The sequence below is a fragment of the Porites lutea genome, chromosome 10 (assembly GCF_958299795.1).
Source record: "Porites lutea chromosome 10, jaPorLute2.1, whole genome shotgun sequence".
Lineage (NCBI taxonomy): Eukaryota > Metazoa > Cnidaria > Anthozoa > Scleractinia > Poritidae > Porites > Porites lutea.
This window is the reverse complement of record NC_133210.1, coordinates 6,605,463-6,616,355: the sequence shown is the minus strand read 5'-3', so window position 1 is coordinate 6,616,355 and position 10,893 is coordinate 6,605,463. Positions and strand designations below refer to the sequence as shown.

Below are 10,893 nucleotides of genomic sequence, written 5' to 3'. Positions count from 1 at the left end.
TTTTGTAGCGTTGCTGAAGAACGTGTTGAAAAGCGATGTTGCGTGTTTACCCACAGCCGTTTAAATCTGTTTTGCGAAAAATAACTCTCATGCATACATAAAAAAAACAACAAACAATTATCCTTGATAAATAACCCAGTTCAGTATGTACCGTTAATTCTCCATTAAGCCACCCTCCTCAAATGGGCTTGAAATAAATAAGCCCCCGAGGGGTTTAATAGAGCATTTACGGTATGTGAATCCACTCCTTCTATTTGCAATGGCAAGTTAATTTTTTTAAAGTATTTCATATCTGCTGCTCCCGGGGTATTGTGGTTTGCTACAGAAGAATTTCTCACTGAAGTTGTTCCTAAGGGGACTCCCTATAATGGCCTCTACAGGAAGGGTGTGCCCCAAAGGGCTACCTTATTCAGGCTTCTGAGGTTGTTGAAGTATATAAAAGAGTAAGAAAACGTGTCATTTCCGTCTGTAAAAAGGCTTAAAAGGGCTAACAGATGCATTTTATGGCTGCGAAAAAATCGAGAAAATGTTCTGGTCTTGCATTTTATTCATTTTTTAACGACAGTGCATTTATAGCAGTTAAAGTGCCATTTGACGATAGAGGTATACAAAAGGGGTATTTTCTGTCAAAAATGGTATATTTAACAATGATTCCTCGAGCCCGAATAGGCTCTCAGTCGGTAGCCGATGAGGCCGAAGGCCTGGTCAAAAATAACGAGACAAAACGGCCTGGTCAAAAATAACGAGACAAAACAACTTTAGCTAGCGAAACGCGATTCAGCCGCCATTGTTTTGATTTTCAAAGCCGGCGCTTTTCGCTACTAGCGTGCTATAAGATATAGCCTAGTAGTAGCTCAACCAATCAGAACGCGGCATTGATTATAGACCACTAGCAGCATTTTACTAAAGAGGGTTAAGTGGTCGGACCTCAGGTCGAAGCCTCCCCGTATAAAACTTTTTTTGAGTACCCTCGCCCCCAGATAGTTGTTTTGCTCGACAGCTGAATAAAGAGCTGACTACCCAAGTAAGACATAATACAAATTTTTCTGCTAATGCTGTCTGCTTACTTAAACTGTAATTTTAGCTGGTGTTTGGAAAATCGGATCCTTTAAATACTTAGTAGTTTAGTAATCCTCATTACTGAAAAAGCAAACTCTTAGCAGGAAATCCAGTTCCTGTTGGAATGAGCACACACAGACAGCTACCTCTAATTTGACAAATTAAAACGATGCTTTCTTCAAAAATGATAATTTTACCGATTACAAAGCCATTTTCCATGCCATAAAGCTATTTGTCTCCAAAATTCAAGGCAATATAAACTCCTGGAAAAAAAGAAGTCCTTAAAACCTCAAACTTGACTACTGCTTGACTTCAAACATTCACAACGGAGTGTTTATTGCTTGCATTAAAATTGCAGCGAAAATTGCAGACAATCATTAAACACGCTCTTCAAACCCAACCCATTCCCAGGAAATTTAACCAAGGTTAGCCCTGTCCCTGTACAGTAGTTAACTGACACTCACTTTGACGGAGTACCCCCTTCCCCCATGCCAAGTACAATAAATTTCTAAGCCCTGGAAAAAAGGTTAAGATGCCGTCGAAATTGCAGCACATCTAAAGGCAAACACGAACCACACTGTCATAGCTAATCCAATCCCCATCATTCAGTCGTTCAGTTAACATCAAAACAATACGCATCCAATCGTGCTTGTTTTTCATAGTATCTTCGGTTGAGACCAGCGGGGTAGCAACCTACATGATACCGTTGCATTGGGGTAACAGCAAATCCGTCCGCCAGCCATCCAGTACTGCAGAATTATCAATAAATAACAGCAAAAAAACTTTACGTTATATGAAAAATTTCCTTTTATCATTTTATTACATGTCATTCTCAGTATGTTATCTAAAGTAGTAGTGGTTATCCGGTTGCATATTAATTGCCAGATAAATAAAAAGCACTGGTGATCCTAGGTTTATTACCTGAATTGATAAGGTATTTTGTCACCGTAGAGGTATAGACGAGCTGACGTTTCGAGCGCTAGTCCCGGGAGGTTCCCAACAAAGTTTTTTTACTGGCAGGCTCCGCTGCAAAGTTCAACCCCTTACCCTTTTATATATCAATTTTGACAGAGAAGGTACCTCTTGCGTATACCTTCTATTGACAAATGGTAACCCTTTCACAAACCTTGTCTAGAAGTTTGCATCCTTTTCCGTCCTTTTAACTCCTGTAAAGGCACTGTCTTAAAAATATCAACACACCACTACCAGAACGTTTCGTTCAGACAGACATAAAATGCATCTGTTACCCCATATGGGCCTTTGTACAGACCGAAATGACAGATTTCCCTATGGTACTTTCATATACTTCAACAAGTGAAATGCCAGTACCCTTTTATATACCTGAAGACTGAAAAAGTTGCCCCTTTCGGGCGGAGCCTCTCTCCGCCAAGGGCATTATAGGGAGTACACCCCTCTCCTGGGGAACAAGCTCTTCGTCGATTTGTTGTAACGAAGGACTAGCGCTCCAAACGTTAGCTATATCTCCCGACATTGACTAAATTACCTTAACCTTATCAACTCCGTCAGTTATAAAACCACTGTAAATCATAATCTCACTTAACAGCTAATTCTCTGTTTTCACTGTCACGCCATCAAAAATAAAAATGCAAAACCATTCAATACAGAAAGTCCAGAATCTGGGAAATGATAGAGGATAAATATAAAAAGGCCTCGTTAAGAATGATCGAGGTCTGTGCGATATTTCATAAGCGAGATATTCGGAAAAACGATTTACCCAAATTTATAAGGCTTTGTATGAAAACGCCATGTTGGTGTCCCTCTGAGGGGCGCAAACACGGCCGCCGGAAACCACTAGAAACATTGGCTTTTGAGTTTTCCTTGAAATGCGTGAATTCATTGCTTGAGCATCTCATAACGATAAAAGTAATATTTATTCTGAGACGAGGAATGTTTAGATAGCAAAATCTCTAAAAAAAATCGGTAACATTTTAACCCACATAAGAGGTTTCCAGGTCGCCAGCTAAATGCCGCGTCAAGCAAAAGCCTAAAAATTTAAGCGTCCTCTATCCCAAAACGAAGAACCCGGCTTTCGCACCGAAAATTTGTATACATAATAGTAAAAACTCAGTAGAATCGATAGTTTCTTAATTTGAATTTTGTTGGCGTCATGTGAAAAACGAGAATATAATACATTAGAACACAAACTTTAGTGAAACTCCCTAAAAAGGGCTTTTCACTTACAATACTAATCAACTAACTAACATATATAAGCTTAAGTTAAAATGATGGCGTATCTAAAATTGATGCAACACACAAAAGAAACTATAACCCCTTTACTTATGTGGCTGCCACCACCAAAAACCGTTGAGTCGACTAGAGAGGTAGTAACTTACCATCATGAAGCAAAAGGGCAGGATTCGGGATTTTCGCACTGTATTTCGGGTTTTTCCTTATTTGCCATTTGAAACAAGGATGAAGTTATTTCAAAAGAAAGGAGACAACTCGGCATCAAATTCAGATTTGCCTGTGCTTAGAAACATTATATTACAGTAGTCGTAAAGAAAAGTCACTCACTGGCACAATTGAAATCCTTTGTTCCACTCAGCCTGCATTTGTCGTTCTGTTGCTAGAACGCCATCCAAAAGCTCACACACTCGCTGAGCCTCAGAGAAGTTAAACGAATAATGTGGTTTAAAACTTGCCAGCGTTATCTTTGATGGAATACCACCACTTATCAGTAAAATAAGCCCAGTATCTGCAATATTAATTTGAAATAAACCCTTCAAAATCATCTAAACCCTGTTATCAATAATTGTTAACATGCGAGGCTCAGACTATTATACCATACCACCGAGGCCGGAAAAGCCTTGGGTGCTCCTAAAGGCAACTTAAAGTAAGGGACATACATACACCAACACACGGCCTGAACAGTACCTTGCGCATGCGCACAACCATATCACCCGCGCAGTGGCAGCCATGAAAAGCTGTTTCGCCCTTATTGGGGCTCATTAGCATTGTATAGCCGTCCGGTCTATGAGCGGGCGAACCCGTGTCTCAAAGACCCTTTACTGCCGAGGCAGTCGTCAGACCAATGAAAGTGTTAGTAGCTAAGCATAGCGGCGAAGAAAGATGGGTGGAAATGATTGACTGTAAAACAGTTAATAAACCACAAATAGATAACTAAATTAATAGTAAGTATGCATTTACCAACGTTGCAATGCTTGTCAATGTAAGGTAAAACAGCGATTGCTTGAGGCGGGCAGTCTTCTGTAAAGAAATAGAGAATGGGAGTTCATTCACTTTATTAGGTAATGATGATGATGATGATAATGATGATGGTGATGATGATGACAGTGCTATTGTATGAGGCGAGAATTGAAGTTCGCATCTGATAAAAAAAGACTTTCAGAATAAGAGACAGCAAAATTTGGAGGCAAAGTTTAAAGAACGCCGGCTAGAAGGTGAAACAGACCAGGAACAACAGACGACTTTTTTCCAGTGAATTAACTGTCGAAGGAGCAAATATTGCATCGATTAAATTTCTTAAGCTCGACTAGATAAAGGCTAAACTGAAGTTCTGGATAACAGCTCTAGAGAAGAGAAACCACAAGATTTGGACTTAACTCCAGGCGTTATCAGGCGCCCAAGCTCTGGTCAAAATAGCTTACCCGACGTCCTAAGGGTGTAAGGGCGACTTGGAAACGCTTAAAAAACTATTAGAAAACGAGGTATTAATCACTTGCGCATCTCTTACTCGACTTCGTAAATAATTATAATTTTCAATTTCCATTGTGTGATAACTTTAATTATTGTAGATAGCTTTCATATTCAGGTATGCTACGAGCAAAATGAATAAAATAAGAGATAAAAATAGAATAAGGCAATATAAAGCTATTTACTATTAAAAAATTAAGTTAAAATAGGAACTAGCTGGTGAAGTTTTCTTTTAAACTAGTCCATATGGCCAAGTGTATAATCCACTTCAAATAAAGCATTTTATTTTATTATGTTGTTCCATCGTTGCAAATTCCTGTTTTTTTTTTGTTTCGTTTTGCATTATTCATAGTTTTTTTTGTTTTTCAAATAAGGTGACATTGCCCCGCCCTCAGTCAAAGTACTTACCAGAAACACAAGGGCCTTTTTTCAATGAGAAATCGTCAATTGCTATGTCACCAGTGGATCTGCTGCCTACTACGCCTTCAAATATTACCTGACAAAAACATAAAAAAAATAACACCAATTAATTACTGCCTAGGAACGATGTTTTATGACTTTTAAAACGAATTAAATCAAAAGACCTGACGCTTGTTTGAGACTAAAACTCTTAAATCGACAGGGTCATATATATCACTTATTTATTTTAAATGAAACGCGCGTTACATTTTGCCACTAAACTAATTTCCAGGGATATTCAAAAATGTAAGTTTTGGAAACCATCCTATGATTTACTTGTCTCTGCTCGCAAAGCATTATTTCCCGCGCCAACATCAAAGTTTGCCCTCCCCACCCCCCCCCTCCCCCAATCAAAAAATTCCTGGATCCGCCCCTGAATGGAAAATTAAAAGAGGCGTTTCAATATTTCAAAACTGACTACGCATATGGATAACTGAAATGTCTTTTAGCAATACGGGTCCTTTTAGAGACGCTCGTTTACAAGATTTAAGTTAATCACAATGAGTAAGCGATATGAAATCTTTTCTGAATGATACTAATATCATTGATCATTTATATTGCACAAATTATGATCAAATGCGCGTAGCTAACATACGTTTTACCTGTGTTTATAGTTAATGGTAAGATTTAGAATTAAAACGGTAGCAGTCCAGACAACTTTTAGAACATCTTATTTACATTTTACTTTTTTCCAGGCAAGTACAAAAACATTATTGCTGAGGTTAGAGAGAATTTAGACTTTAATAACTCGATAAAAAGTGGTCAAATATTCCTAATTCCTTATGGCTTCAAACCCTGCATGATTGGTTTGCTCTATTACCAGTTTCAGAGAACACTGTATTGCCATCATTTAAAGTCTCATTAAGGCTTAGGAGAGAAACAAGTTAAGGCTTACCTTGTGCGATCCCACAATAGAATGTACATCTATTATGGCTTTATTCCATTTATCTCCTTCATTTCCACTCTCATAGAATACTGATTTCCCATTTATTGTGACTGTTATTGTGATAGCTACACCAGATATGTGGTAATAGAATTCAAGGCACGCGTTCCCTAGGAATTTCAGTGGAGGACTGTACAATTTTGCAGTATCACCTCCATGTCGTGGAGGGGATGTTTCTATGAACATGTAATAACCTTTAAAGAGATGAAGATGGATAGAGAAGATGGATAAGGGGAATCAAATCAAACTTTTAGGGGACTGTCCAATTTAGTAATAAAAATGTATCATATAGTTCTCAGTACTCTAATTTATGAACGTGGTACATGGCCCCGAGTTCAAGTCGCGCCCCGACCGCTATTTACTCTCTGTAGTCCCTAGTTCAACTCCTCTGCCACCCTTAAAAAATAGCCAACTGATTTGCCTCCTACCAGTTTGGATTCTTAACGCTTTCATACTTCATTTTTTTATTAGAGAGGAGGTGTGACGTCACGTTACTATGGTAGCGAAATTTCTGGATCACAACAATAGGGAGTTTTTGCAACTGCAAATCAAAGGGTGCCTAAGGCTAAGTAAGCTTGTGGATTATAAATTAGTGGATTTTAGAAATGAAAGCTGATAATGAACCTGCAATTAGTCTACCTATATTTTAAGTCACTGTCAAAAAATGAAAACATATTTTACAAAAAAAAAAAAACAAAGTTTCCAACAGCGAGCGTCGGACCCCGGATCTACGACGTGGAAGGTCTAAGCGTTATCTATTATGCCACGATAACTAATGTTGAAGACTTCCGCTAGCTAAAATTAATCATCTTTAACAATTTGCCCATGAAATTCTGCCGGTCGAAAAGAACATCTTTACACGTGCATCATGCTTTTTTGTCAGGAGCCTATTTTTTGTACATTTCTTTGCCGTTGTTGCACGACTGCGGCATGAAACTTCCCAATTTCACTCGCCCGCTTTAATTGATGAGTAGGTGAGCACAACACAAAAATTTTCTTTGGTCCTGTCGGATTCAACCCCAGAAAATTTCGCCAACATTTGACCAATTACATGAAATTAAATAAGATCGATGAAGTTTGAAACATTGCAAACCACTTTTTAAGTGACGTTTTCATTTGTTGTCATCCAGGAATTTTGCTACCATGGCAACGTGACGTATAATAACGACTTCTCCTCTCTTTAGAGTGTTTCCACTCACGTGGCTTGCATGAGAAAAGAGTTCAACTCCCAGAGGACTGGTTTGGACACCAACATGGCCCCGTTTCATTGTTTTGGGACACGAATATGGTCGCCGTGACGTCATGTGAAAACACTCCATTAGTTTTAGTTATTTACTGCCCTATTTATTGCCCTCCTATAGAAACAGTACTACAAATGCTGCGACAAGTAAATAAACAAGAAATAAAGGATTTCCATAAGCGGATGTTCTTTTACAATGCAGTTAAACTGGGGAACACAATGTCAGTGAAAATGTTATCGTGCCTCTCTCTTCGCGCCTAAATGATTATCGTGCTTAAATGGTGCCTCAAGGACAAAGGCATGACGCATGGTATGACAATGCAAGGTTAAGTATCGTTCTTTGGCATTTTTTTGCATTAAAAATTACGTTCTAACGTGTTCTAAATAACCGTGAAAAATTATCGGTCAATTTTTTCATACAGTTGTATGAGGTCAATCAAATGCACCCAACAAAAATGAAAAAAAGAAGAAAAAGATGACTGGTTACTTAATTTGCAAGACCAAACTAACGATAATTTTAACGAAACAAAGTTATTTCAAAATGTCTGCTGATCTAAGCTTAGAGTGATGTGTTATATCTTTCTTTGCTACTAGCATGTCTGGCTAATCGTAATTAGTTTAGAGTTCACCTGTTATGTTTCCAGTGGTGTAATCAAAGGACGTCCCTGTATCGGACGAAGGCGTGCTTCCCTTGCGTCGAGTCCAGTCAAAGTTGTCATCGTCGCCTTGCAAAAACCCGCACATTGATACATCAAAGTTGCAAGTCAAATCTAAGTTAGGAAAAACAAATGAGGGTTCATGTTATAAATTATGCTTGCACAGCTCAAATGGAAGCTAAGATCTTAGCATTTAAGCAGGCACCGCGGGGCTTGGCACTGGAATAAGAGTAGGTGGCTCAACATAGTTAGCCTATCACCTAATATGCGATAATATACAAGCGGGATGTTTGAACTGCTAAAAATATTACCCTTTAACCGCCGGGAATGTCTCCACCCCCTTCCCTAGATATATACTGCAAATAATAACAAATAAGACTGAAAATAGATCGAATTTAAGTCAGTGAATGGCCTGAGGCTCGCTACGTCATGATTAAACGCCTAATTAAAGTTGACTAAACAACAGCCAGCACGCAGAATTTTGTGCCAATGACCACATGTGAAAACGATCTACAGGAACCTCCGCAAATTATTCAATGATATGAGGTGATGGCCGAATGCATGCGAACTACAGTGTAGCACATTTGGTTAGTGGCCCTGGCCCGGCAATCCATACTCCCCCATAATCAGCCTCACATTACGCATTACTTACTTGTGGTTCTTCTTTCACAACTGGCTTCAATCTCTCTAACAAACTCATTGGTAAAATTTCTGGCTCTTTCCTGTTCCCTCTTGATCTCGTTCTTTTTACGGTCTATGTAGTTGGAGTAATCTGGAAAAATGTGGTAATAGTTAATTAATTGTGGTAATAGTTATTCATTGAAGGATTAATCAATGTGAACATGTGTGAAGTGTAATAAGAATGATTTCAAAAACATATCAGATAAAAGTAATTAGAACAGCAACGAAAGTAAATTAAAAAGAAAATCCTTGATCGCTGAACCCACAATTGATGCGTAAACAAAACAACAAGAGCAAATTAAAATTAGTATTTCCTAAAGGCATACTTAACAATAACAATTCATTTTAGGAAAGAACACATATACAATTCAAAAGCTATTATTCAAAGCGAGGAATAATAAACTTTAATTTATAGATGCCTTATGCCAGCTCTAAATATCTTTCCTCTTCATGAATATTTAAAAAAAGGATAAGCAAAGGTCTTCTCAAATCATCTTCTTTAAACTCAACTTGTTTTTGAGAAAACATGGAAACATCATTTTTTTTTGTAAGGAGATTAATTGGGCTTGAGCAACTACAGCTGTAACCGGGCTTTCAAATGGAAGGGACTTCGAGGGTAGCAAAGAAAATTAATTCAAACAGGCAACACAAAAATTTAAACCAGGGGGATATAAAAAAATACAAACGAGCTTATAATCTGAATACTTTGAAAAAAAATGCAAGTCATTACCTTGAAGATTTAGAGCCAGCTGTTCTTTTATCATCATTGGGAAGGTAAAGAGAACAGTGATCATCGTTTTTACATCCATCCTCGAATCTACGAAAAGAAGCAGCGTGAGAGTTTGCAGTTTGTTTCCAAAGGCCACTTGTATTTTGGGTGCTCTCTTACATAAGTAGGGAAGGATTAAATTTAGTCAGGACTTTAGAATATGAAAGATCCTGAAGGGTCTCATTTTCCGGCTACACCGACATTGGAGAGAACTCGAAAAGTTTTTAAACAAATAATCCCTTACTTGTAATACTATCAAAAGCATTCACACTCATTCTAGAAAACATCACGGTGACAGCGGAAAGTTCAAAGTAGTATAGGAGGGACCGAGTTATCCTTATTTAAAAAATTGTTCTAGTTCCACCTAACTACTGATTCATGGCGTGCACATAGTGCATATTAATGATAGCGAAGGTGAACTACCCTTCTCCCCCTCCTGCTCTTCCACAATTAATTCTTTTCCTTTCATACTACTTTTGTTTACTTTCCCTCCACCATCACCACCACTACCATCACCGACACCACCACATTCCCAATATTTTTCCTCCTCCTTCTCCAACTCCTTATCCTAATTTCAGTTGTTAACTCCTCCTTTGCCCCCTCCTCCTCATTACTATTGTTTTCCTTCCTTCTTCTCGGGTATATTGTTTTCCACATAAACAGGTTATATCAGGTCAGACAGACCAAAATCAGGCCAAAAGTGAGGAAGAAGAAGGAGGAGGAGAAAAAGCAGTAAGCCTGAGAGGAAGACAATAAGAAACGGGGAGGGGGGGGGGGTGGGGGGGTCAAACGACGATCGACAAGGTTTTTCTGCCTCACTAATTTTGACTACTAAATTTATCGGTGTTAGGTTTTGATTTTAAATCACGGTTTTGACGCGAGAGGTTATCCAGTTTAGAGGCAACCTAAACAACTGCTCCAGTTAAGATTTCGAAGTTTTTTACCTTGCGAAAAAAAAAATTGGAAATTTTTATTTTATGACTTTGTTTAGCATGACTTCAGGTTTTGGTCACGCTCCACGACCAATCTAGTCACGGATTGGCTAACGTTATGACAGATGAAGTGGTTCGTAAAAAAATTTAAATTCTCTTTAATGTCTTTTTCTACCGCACTTGTAAAAAAATGAAAATAAAATACAAGTATCATCATGTTGTTGAGAAATCAACAAACCATAAAAATCGGAATTCATCGATTTAAACTTACTGTACTCCACGTCGGTTGTTTGGTATGGATCTCGGAGTTGCTCGAAATTGCTTGGTTACGAGCCTTTTGGTTCAATCGTTCCCAAGTAATTTTTTAACGTCACATTTCTAGTAGCTATTTTTGAGTCAATAATACATGTGTAGCTACTTAAGGAGAACAGGACTCAGTTAAACATAGCTCTTTTTCAATGCTTCCTTTGTATGTAGTT

At 38.2% G+C, this 10,893-nt stretch overlaps 1 long non-coding RNA gene across 1 annotated transcript in view; it reads right to left on the bottom strand.

Annotated features, from left to right (window-relative positions):
* Positions 1-10,893, bottom strand: part of LOC140950873 (uncharacterized) — a 373,771-nt gene that overhangs the window by 283,417 nt on the left and 79,461 nt on the right. The gene's annotated exons all lie outside the window — the stretch shown is intronic.